The following is a 12,030-nucleotide window of genomic DNA, read 5'->3' as shown; positions in this document are numbered from 1 at the left end:
AAATGTGTTTTGACAGAAACAAAGTATTCCAATTAGTAAATACCATGTAAAATAAGCATTCAAAATTCAAGATTTTTAAATTAAATCAAGGTAATTTTGTAATGGACCTTTTCAAAATGCTTGAAACAGTAGTACATGGGAATAATCTTTAATTATTCTATGTGTAATGTATATTTGTTAAAACAAATAAACGCAGTATCAGGACACCATCTAGGCCTATTAAACTTCAAGATAGTATCACAGTGTCTTATAGTTAAGTAGCAATTAAGTAACATTTTAATAAACACTTATAGGTGTTAATTGGTCTTCAGGGGCCATTTTTATTCACTCTATCTCTGGTTACTTGACCTTTTGATTTATAGTTAACAATAAATGTGTGTAAGTGAAGACTTCTCATGTAAATTAGTAAATGAATTGCATAAGTGTATGAAATCAGAATAGCATTTAAAAATACTTCTTATTAAACCTTGTGTTTTGTCTCTACCTAGTTCCCATGATAGTTTTTAGGAAGTTCAAAGTAATTTATGGAAATTTATTATTTTCAGTTTTTTATTGGCTCTTATCTGGTTGATCCCATATTCATAGAATATGATTCATGCAAATATTGCATTTCATATGGATCTAGTTCTGGAAGAAAAGGTAAATATGCAGACAAAGACATATATTTTATAGATATGCAGATACTTAATAAAAATATTTTAATCACATTTCATTTCTAAGAACATTTTGCACTGTATATAAAGATTTGTTTGTACCAACTTATTTCATACTACAGTCAAATACTTTAAAAACCTTCAACTTCTAAAATTTATAAATGTTTCACATTTGTCTTGTAGCTAGAGTTTTCCTGCCTGGCCCACAGTCAGGACAAATCTCTATCACCTGCCAGTCCCACAGTCGCTCAGACCTGACCAAGTAAACACAGAGACTTATATTGGTTACAAACTGTATGGCCGTGGCAGGCTTCTTGCTAACTGTTCTTACAGCTTAAATTAATCCATCTCCATTAATCTATACCTTGCCACATGGCTCGTGGCTTACCGGCATCTTCACATGCTGTTTCTCGTCGTGGCGGCTGGCAGTGTCTCTCTGACTCAGCCTTCCACTTCCCAGCTTTATTCTCCTCCTTGTCCCGCCTACACTTCCTGCCTAGCCAATGGCCAATCAGTGTTTTATTTATTGACTAATCAGCAACACATTTGACATACAGAACATCCCACAGCACTTCCCCCCTTTTTTTCTTAAAAAAAAAGGAAGGTTTTAAACTTAACAAAGTAAAATTACATATAATTTGGGAATTTGGGCGTAGCTTCTCTTACTACTTCCTGCTGGAGGGGGGCGCTCTATCTTATGGGGATACAAAGGAAATTTTAGGATTATGGAAAAGTCCATGAGGGTGTATCGTCTGAGCCAGTTGCCTTCAAACCATTCTGGATGTTGGATCATCTGGGCCATGGTGTCATCGGAGACTTTTCAGGGGGTCTTGGCTGGTCAAACCTGATGTATCTTAATCTGGAACAAATCCATAGCCTCTGGCTTTCTGTGGAAACAAAAGCAGAGTCTCCTTTCCAAAGTAACATATCCTTATATCCAAATTTTGAAGTCAAGGTACCTTTAAAATATACATTTTGGCATAACTCAACAGCTTTTACAATCAAATGTTTTTCTGCAGTTAAAAGTCCCAAAGACAACACAATGCAGATTCTCTGTGTAATATCCATTTTTATGTGGCTTATTTTTTATACTACCTTTACTGTTTCTTTAAAGACTTTATTTTTTAAAACTATGTATTTGTTTCTATAGCTCTATATATCACCTTTTTTGTCTCTTTCAAGCCTACGTATCTTTTACACACATTGTAAACTATTACATCTGAATCTGTCTTATTGTGAATCTATTGCCTTAAACTGCAGCAGCTGTAGCTGCTGGCTCCACCCACCTTAGCTTCCCAACATGGCGTTTTCCACCAGCTCTGGGAGCTATCGTGGGTCTCTATGCTTTTATCCAAGCAGCGTGTAGCCCAGAAACCTCTTTTTTTGTTTTGTACCTGCAAAGGCTAAATCCACCATGCAGCTTAATGTGCCACTTGCAGAGGCCTCATTCCCGCCATAGGGCAGCAGGTCGAGCGCGCACACCAGGAACCCACCAGTAGCTCAAATCGGCAGCTGCCGCTCATTTGAGAGAGACAATTAGGAAGCTGTTTTTAGCTCCATTTTAGAATCTTTTTTCAGGTTTTTAGGTGGAAACTCTTGCCACCACGTTGGGCGCCATTTGTAGCTAGAGTTTTCCTGCCTGGCCCACAGTCAGGACAAATCTCTATCACCTGCCAGTCCCACAGTCACTCAGACCCGACCAAGTAAACACAGAGACTTATATTGGTTACAAACTGTATGGCCGTGGCAGGCTTCTTGCTAACTGTTCTTACAGCTTAAATTAATCCATCTCCATTAATCTATACCTTGCCACATGGCTCGTGGCTTACCAGCATCTTCACATGCTGTTTCTCGTCGTGGCGGCTGGCAGTGTCTCTCTGACTCAGCCTTCCACTTCCCAGCTTTATTCTCCTCCTTGTCCCGCCTACACTTCCTGCCTAGCCAATGGCCAATCAGTGTTTTAATTATTGACTAATCAGCAACACATTTGACATACAGAACATCCCACAGCATTGTCTAGTATAAAAAAATGATTTTATCACTTTGTGTGACACACTTAAATTTATCTGTTGGACTGATGTAAATCTTCCATTCTCTGAAGCCTAAATCACTATAGTCAAATGTTATGGGAATTTCACAGCATACACGACTAAAATTTAAGTAAATTCCAAATCTCTGTGTGCACATGCATGTGTGTGTGTGTGTGTGTGTGTGTGTGTGTGTGTGTGTGTGTGTGTGTGTATGTGTATAGTAGGAGCATGTCTCTAGCCTGATAGATTTGAGAAACATGAAGTCACATGACAAGACACTTGCCGTGTGGGCTAGGCTGTCTGGCCCACAAGCTCTTAGGACTTGCTTGACTGTCTCTGCTCCCCATACATGTGGGTGGTGCTACCTCTGGACTGAGGATCCTAGGTGTTAGAGGAAAGCAGACTGACCAAGCCACAAGAGTTAAGTCAGTAAGTAGCACACTTCCGTGGTCTCTCTGTCAGCTCATGCCTTCAGGTTCCTCTAGGGTCTGAGTTCCTGCCTTTCCTGCCTTGCTTCCATCATTCCTAAGCACGTTAGTCTGAGATTCAGGATACGTAAATCTAATCCTTTTCTCCTCAAGTTGTTTTTAATCATGGCATTTCATCACAGCAATAGTAGCCCTAAATAGCAACGTCTCCTTCAGGGTTGGTATGAGAATGCTAACAGTGTGTGTCGAAATTGTCCACTGTGTATTTTTCTCCCTAGAGGTTTACATCCCCAAAATTGCTCCCTGTCAGAGACTGCTCCCACTGATGTTAGCTAAACTTGTTTCCTTTTTCAGCTCTTTATGATAACCCTCCTTTCTTGTTTATCTGTACATAATAACAATAATCCTGTGTACAATAATCCTGCCTCCCGCTCAAATTTATATAATGCACAGGTTGAGTTTCCAGGGTGCTGTGGATTTGCTATCCAAGAGTCTGGTTAATCTCATCGCTGCTTTTCTGTGTCCATGTGTCTGTCTTTTCTTCATTCCCTCATGTCCCTCATCTGAGTTTAGAGACCTGACCTGTGCAAGAACAAGACAGTTTCTATAATTCTAGTTTACTTTAGTTTTAGTATATATTACTAGATCAAAATTATAAATGAGGACGGTAATAACAAAAAAGATAAAACTCTTGACTATATTACTTATGTTCTCATGTCACACAAAATAATTGCTCAGAATAAACACTGAAAACTAAGAAAGTTATCATTTTGTGACTTTCTGTTCAGATCAAAATAATTCATTTCTAATCTAAATAAAATAGAACTCTTACAAAATATTATTAGGTAAGCATTATAAATGGTGGTTAATCCAGAAACTCACAACTGATCCAAGTTTAGATAACCAGTGTCCTTACTAACTTCACCTTATCAGGTAAAATAAAGCATGATAAGCAAACCCACCAAGTAAATATAGACACCCAAACAGGTAAGAAAATCATAGAAGAAATATAATTCTTTAGTGTAAAGGAAGTTGAACTTAAGGTTGCGTGAGAATGAAATTTTACTGGGAGTTGGTATGTCAGGAGTGTCCAAGCAAGCTGAAAACACGTGCTATTTATGTATCAGATACCATGTCCTAGGCACAGGGACCAAATAGCAAAGACACTGAGACATGTGACATAACCTGACATAGATAAGAGGTCAAACATCCTACACATGAAAAGAGCTGGGTGTTGTCTAAGGAAGGCAAGAGATATTAGTTCATAACAGGACTTTCAGTAAAATGCAGAAACTCAAGCTGTGATTGAACGGACTGAGAAGCCAATGAAAGATGTAGAGCACAGGTATGTTATACATGTAGTTCTAGTATCCTTCTGATAATTTTGTCAAGAATGAATAGATAGCCAGGCAGTAATGGCGCATGCCTTTAATCCCAGCACTCTGTGAGTTTGAGGCCAGCCTGGTCTACAGAGCAAGATCAAAACTACAAAGAAAAACGCTGTCTCAAAAAACGAAAAAGAAAAAAAATGTATTGATAGAACAAGGTAGATAAAAGCAAACAGTCATAATTCTATAAAATAAATAATTAAAGAATAATGTGAAATTTGAAGAAAAATTCAGTAAAGTCTGCATTTGTTAAGTAATATTTTTCTCAACAATAATAATTTTTTTGAGGATATATCTTTGTGCTGATTATGTCTTATGTCTTAGACATTCTTGTCCTTACTTTGAAACTCAAGGATAGAGTCTCCCTCCTTATCTTCTTTACTCTCCTTGTCCCCTCCCCACCCCCACTTCATTCACTGGTGCAGTCTAATTCTAGTGTATAGAATGAGTACTATTCAATGATAATTTATTATATGTAGGAGATTTGCAAGAAAGAAAGTTTCACATGTTTTTAATATGACACACAAATGCACAGTTTCAAAAACATGTCTGTTAGATTATCAGTTCATTAATTTGTTTGACTCTAGTAATATATAAATATTATACATCTGTGTACCTTAATTATTTGAAATAAAATAAACTATGTGTTTGTAGCATTGTTTATACTGTAAAGAGTGTCAATTAAAACTGCCCATTACATTTCATGGACTGTTGAAAATATTAGAGCTGGTGTAAGGCATCATATGTGGACTCTGCATATAGATTTGAATAAAAAAATATTATTTTTAGTTTTATCATATAAATTTGCATGTACTTCTGTATTACATTTGGTTTCATTGTTGTGAATTGAACCTCAGACCTTTAATATGTGTTGGGGCACCTGGTCTAACACCCAAATCCTATAATATGATCCTATAATCATATATTTCTGAAAAACCTGACTAAATTATATACCCTATAAAACAGCTATTTTACCTTTCATATACATTTAATTTGGAAAATTATATACACGGCTCTGGGCTATGGCTTTTGTATGAATTATGCTACTGAGAAGTTCATGTATTGAAATATTGATATGGAACTGGAGATGATGCTCTTGAAGGTTTGGGGTAGTTCGGTAGGAAGACTATTTTAACTGAAGTGAATCGCAGGGTATGAATCCTTGAGGGCAATATCTTGCACTAGTTAAATATTAATGAAAAAGTTGAATAATTTGCAGAATATTATCTGATATCCTTAGAAAAATTTAGTGTTTCATATACTGTCAGGAACTAATTGCCCATCAATTCTTTTCAGTTTCTCAGAGTACAATGACTAAGATTTTTTCTTTTAACTTTTACTTTATTTATTCCCAAGTTCTTATTAGTTTCACAGATCCTATTAAGAGTAAAAATATTTGTCAGCTAAAGCAATTATCATAGTATATTTTTCTTACATGAGATAGTTGTGGGGTATACCTAATATGCTGTCATCTATGCATATTGAATATTAATAAAAATAATGCAAGACCAATTTTCATTTTTTTCCATTCACCTGTAAAACTCCAGATTAAAAACAGTCTAGCAGAAACAGAACCCTCTGCCCTACTGCAAGTACTTCAGTTCCAAGTGATTTTATTTTTTTTACCACTTTTAACCCTGAAGATTCCTAACTAGGAAAAATACGATTAACTCCTATATATACTACAAAATAAAAAAAAGCTTTGATTAGTAGTTTTAATTTGTTAGCAGTTTAATCTATATTTGCATATCATTATTGAAAATACTGTGATTTCTAAAACCATCAAAAACTTCCTAAGAAATGATATAATGAGCATTGAGTATCAGCTATAGATTACCTCTGTGCACTGAATAAAACCTGAAAATATTTTTATAGAAGAAAAATCACACAATGAAAAGATGTTTAACTTATTGTTAAAGCCACAAAAATCTTTGAAATGCCTTTTTATACTGTACACATGGTTTTTTACAAGAGTTTTTACAATTATTTTAAACCTTTTCTTCCCAAACTCATGAAAACAAATACTGAGACCCACATAATAATTAGACATGAAGTTTGAAGGGATTCACACAAGTTTGTAGTCTGTTTTTAAATTTGACTCTAATATATAATTAAGTATTTTGAAAAAATACTTTGGTGAAAATTTTAGAGAGCATTGATTGTTTAATAGTGAAGCATGACAGGATTTATACTATCAGAACTTTGGTTCCTCATTCAAAGTCATCAGAAGGAATCTTGAAAGTGATTTTGAAGAATAGTTACTATACTAATTGAATTAAAAACAATTCTTATTTAATTATTCTTATCAATTATTATATTTTATATGTATCAATAATTAATAATTATGATATTTTTAGAGATAAGTCTTCTCTGTGTAGCCCTGGTGGTCCTGGAAATCTCTCTATAGTCCATACTGGCCTGAAATCAGAGATCTGCCTGCCCCTACCTTCTTAGTACTGTGATTAAAGCCATGTACTACCACCACCTGGCAATTTTTAAATTCTTATTTACAACTTTATATTCAAACCCATGAAGGGGAGGTGGAGATGAAAAAGCAGGAAAGTGGGAGGCAGAGGGAACAGTGGCTGGTATGTAAAATAAAAAAATAAATAAAAAGTAGTAGAAAATTTACACTACAGGGACTGGAGAGATAACCCAGTGGTTAAGAGAACTTAGGACGGTTAAGAGAACTTAGGACTCGTAAAAGGTTCAGGTTTGTTTCCTAGAGCTCACACCAAATGGCCCATAACCTTCTATTACTCCAGTTCTAGGGAATTTGACACCCCCTTTTCATCTCCATAGGCACCTGTGCATATATGGTACACATACAAATGAACACACATCCACACTCACTCATGCATACACACGTGTACAGGTGTACACACACACACACACACACACACACACACACACACACATACACACACACTTGTCAAGTTCATATAGTAAAGGCACTGGAACTATAATGAAAAGTTGTACACAAAAACTGTCTTTAGAGAAAGTTTGAGTGTATGAATGATCAATGGCATTCTGGTAGTCTGACAGCAGGATGCAAAGATAACCATTTGGGAAATAAAAATTATCCCAAATACATTATTTTAAGCCACCAAAAATTCATCATTAAGTAATGAGCAGTATACATAAAAAGGGAAGCCCAGGGAGAAAGAAACTATTTACACAAAGAAAACCCTACTCATAATAAATATTTAACTCAGTGCCTGTGGTTCTCACCACAAAACCCACCTAGCTGAATTACAGTATTTATTTAAGATCAAAATTTGTAAAAACTGCATAATTTTTGTGCTGTTTGTAATTTGTAATCTAACTCCAGAGATATCATTTTAGAATATACTAAATATCAGGTGTGGGGTTTTTAAAAATGAGATTTTTTTTGATGAAATAGAGTCATGATTGAATGGATTTTGTCAATTTAGTTAAGCAATGCATTCAAGTGAGTAATGTTAAATACAATGGAGAGTATTTGTTACTGAATTTCACTTGTTGTATCTGTTCATTTTATTTACTTAGCATTCTAATAATATACAATATCATTCTTCCTATATTCTTTTCTGCTTGGGGTATTAGTAAGTAAATACCATTTTTATAGAAAGCCTTGGTAGTGGGTTTCAACCTCTTTCTTTTACAGGACAGTGAAAAAAACACAAACAAGAAATAATAAGTAATGCTATAAGGATATAATTGCTGTGTAGAAAAATGAAGCAGAAAAAGTAGATGAATTCTGTGGAGGCTTCAACAATTATTTTAGACAATATGGTTAGAGAAATGTCTGCCTGTTAAAGTAACTTTGGAGAGGAAGCCTTAATAAGGTGTGGGCGTGTACAGGAAGGTCTCTGGTTTCCAGGGCAATAGTCACCTCAGCATCAGGAGTGCCAGTAGAAAGGCTCTGGGGCGTGGATTCAGCATGTGAGGGTTTCCAAGACTGAAAGGAAAAACAATTTGAATGCAAAGCTCATTAAACTGCTATTCCTAGTTGAGAAAAACTTGCCATCACTCAGAGTGCTTTTTTGTTTTTGTTTTTGTTTTTTTTTTTAGCTTGCTTATTTGTTTTCATCCCTATCTTTTGATTTTATCATGAAATCTGTTTTAATTCAAGACTTCTATGTAATAGTCTGTGTTAATATTATTGTTTGGCTGATGGTTGGGTGTTATCCTCTGGCTTCCTAAACAGTGTTCTGGCTTCAAAGTATTCAAATACATCTTTAGATAATTATTAACATATCTTGAGTATTCAGGATATTTGATGATAAACTGCAAATATGTTTAAATGTTAATATACATATATATATATATATATTTAGAGAGAGAGAGAGAGAGTTATCTACATATGGCATATAATGTACACTTTTATAGTATTTTTCTTATCATTGTACTAAAATACCGAGAAGTACCTTAAAAGAGAAAAGGATAACTGTGGCTCTCCATATGAGAAAGGTATACTATTTTCCTTTCCTCAAATAGAATAAATTTTGCAGAGAGTTTTCAGATCACTAAGAAGAATTTAACCCCAATCAATACTATGTAATATTGAAGTGCACTAAATACTAAGTGGTGGTTTCATTTTAGAATTAGCCACACAGAGGTCAAATTATCATCTAAGTCACTGTGGGTAGAGTTACTGACTGAGAAGATGTGTAGTAGATGAGTGAAGTCATTGTTGCCATATACTTTCTTGGTTTATGGCATGTGGATTTTTATGTGGATCCATTTTTAAACATTTATTTATTTTATGTCCCTACTGCAGTTACCCCTCCCTAGTCTCCTCTCAGTCCTTCTCCCAGCCCCCCTCTGTTCTCACCCCCCAGTCCACTCCTCTTCTGTTTCTGTTTAGGAAAGGAAGGCCTCCTATGGATATCAACAAAACATGGCATATCAAGTTGCAATAAGCCCAAGAACCTCCCTTATTAAGATTGGGCAAGGCAACCCAGTATGAGGAATAGGTTCCCAAGTGCCAGCAAAAGAGTTAAAGACAGCCCCTGTTCCCACTATTAGGAGTTCCACAAGAAGACCAAGTTATACAACTGTCACATATATGCAGAGGGCTTATGAAAGTTCCATGCAGTTTCCCTAGTTGTTGATTCCATCTCTGTGAGCTCCACTAAGCACAGATTAGGTGAGCTTGGCATTTTCTTGTAATGTGCTTGATGCCTCTGGCTCATACAGTCCTTCCTCCTACACTTTAGCAGGATTTCCAGAGCTTAACCCAATGTTTGACTATCAATCTCTGCATCTCTTTCACTCAATTGCTGAATGAAGATTCTCTTATGACAATTGGGCTAGGCACCAATCTATGAGTATAGCATAGCTGATAAGCACCTTGAGTGAAGTGGATGGATATACGATTAACTAAAAAAAAAAAATCAGTAGCTCTCCCATATACAAATAATGAAGGGGCCAAGAAAGAAATCAGAGAGCCAATACCCTTCACAATAGCAGCAAATAATATAAAACATTTTGGTATTCACCAAGCAAGTGAAAGAGCTGCATGAGAAGAACATCAAGTCTTTGAAGAAAGAAATTGCAGAAGATACCAGAAGATGGAAAGATCTCCTCTGCTCATGGATCAATAGATTAACATAATAAAAATGGCCATTTTACCAAAAGCAATATACAGATTCAACACAATCCCCATCAAAATTCCAACAGCATTCTATACAGAACTTGAAAGAATAACACTCAACTTCATACAGAAAAACAAAAACCTCAGGATAGTTACAACAGCCCTACACAATAAAAGAACTACTATAGGTATCACCATCCTTAATCTCAAGCGCTAATACAGAGCTATGGTAATTAAAAACTTCATAGTATTGACACAAATACAGACTGGAGGAATTGAACTGAAGATCCTGATGTAAATTCTTTTACTAATGGACACCTGGTTTTTAACAAAGAAGCCAAAATTGTACAATGGACAAAGAAAGCATCTTCAATAAATTGTGCTTGCATAACTGCATGTCAGCATGTAAAAGAATGCAGATAGTTCTATATCTATCACCCCAACAAAACTCAAGTCCAAGTGGATCAAAGTCCTCAGCATAAGTCCATATGCACTGAACCTGACAGAAGTAAAAGTAGGAAATAGCCTTGAAGACATTGACACAGGAGACAATTTTATGAATTGAACACCAATAGTGCAGATTCTAAGATGGACAATTAATAAATGGGGACTCATGAAACTGAAAATTTCTGTAAGGCAAAGGAAACTGTCGATAGGACAAAACGGCAGCATACAGAAAGAAAATACCTTCACCAACCACATCTGACAGAGGGTTGGTTTCCAAAGTATAGAAAGAACTCAAGAAACTAGACATCAAAAAAGCAAATAATCTAATTAAAAATGGGGTACAGATCTAAACAGAATTCTAAAGAGAAGACCCTCTGTTGACCAAGAAACCCTTAATGAAATTCAATATCCTTAGCCATCAAGGAAATGCAAATCAAAGCAAATCTGAGATTCCATTACCTGTCAGAAGGGCTAAAAACAAAAAGAGAAGTAACAGCTCATGCTGGAGAGGCTATGGAGCAAGGAGAACATTCCTCCATTACTGGTGAGAGTGTAAACTTGTACAGCCACTTTGGAAATCAACATCTAGTTACATTTTAATTATAGTATTAAAACCACATAAACTGTAGTAATATCTAATTAGTTTTTAAATGCTCTTAGGGGTTTTGTGAGGTGGATCCGTGGGTAAAACTTCTGGCTGCACAAGGGGGAGGATCATTTTCATCCCTGAAACCCACAGTGGAATCCTATTCCCTTCTACATAAGCAAGAAGAAAAAGAAGGGGAGCAAAAGGGGAAGGGGAGGACAAGAACAGGGAAGAATAGAAAGTGGAAGAAAAGAAGAAAAAGGATGAAGAAGATGTAATAAAGATTAAGAAATCTTACATTCCCTTTAAATAATCTTTCATCATATTGTTACTTTTATCATCTTACTAAGCTGTGTTTTATGGCAGAATTTTTCCTAAGGTGATAGGACACACACATTTCTACTTACCCTGGAAAGGAGCAGATGACAGAACAAAGTAGTGATTCCACCAAACTTCATATTGGTGAGTAAATGAGATTTTATTGATGTCACTTGCAGGAATATGCATGAAGGATTAATTACAGGAAGGGTGAGTCAAAAACACCCACATCACAGAAAAGACTACCCCAGTTGCAATGTTTGATTTCTGGGCATAATTTCCAGATATCTCCACATGTCCATAAGATCTCTTCTTTCAGCATGTGGCTGTTCACAATCTCCTCTTTCAGCATGTTCTATTGTTTCTACAAACCTGGAGAGGGGGATTTTGATCATCTTCCAAATTCTTACTCTCCCACATGTATGATGCTTTGCTTCCTTAGGGAGTCTTACAAGTCTCACCCTTCTTTTTGGATGGAATGTGTGGTTGTTTGAATGAAAATGTCCCCCATAGACTCATAGGGAGTGGTACTGTTGGGAAGTGTATTGTTGTTTTAGGTGTGGCCTTATTGGAGAAAATGGGTCACTGGGAGTAGGCTTTGG

The sequence above is a fragment of the Peromyscus californicus genome, unplaced genomic scaffold (assembly GCF_007827085.1).
Source record: "Peromyscus californicus insignis strain IS unplaced genomic scaffold, ASM782708v3 Scaffold_12__1_contigs__length_115047231, whole genome shotgun sequence".
NCBI lineage: Eukaryota > Metazoa > Chordata > Mammalia > Rodentia > Cricetidae > Peromyscus > Peromyscus californicus.
Note: the sequence above shows the minus strand (reverse complement) of the source record.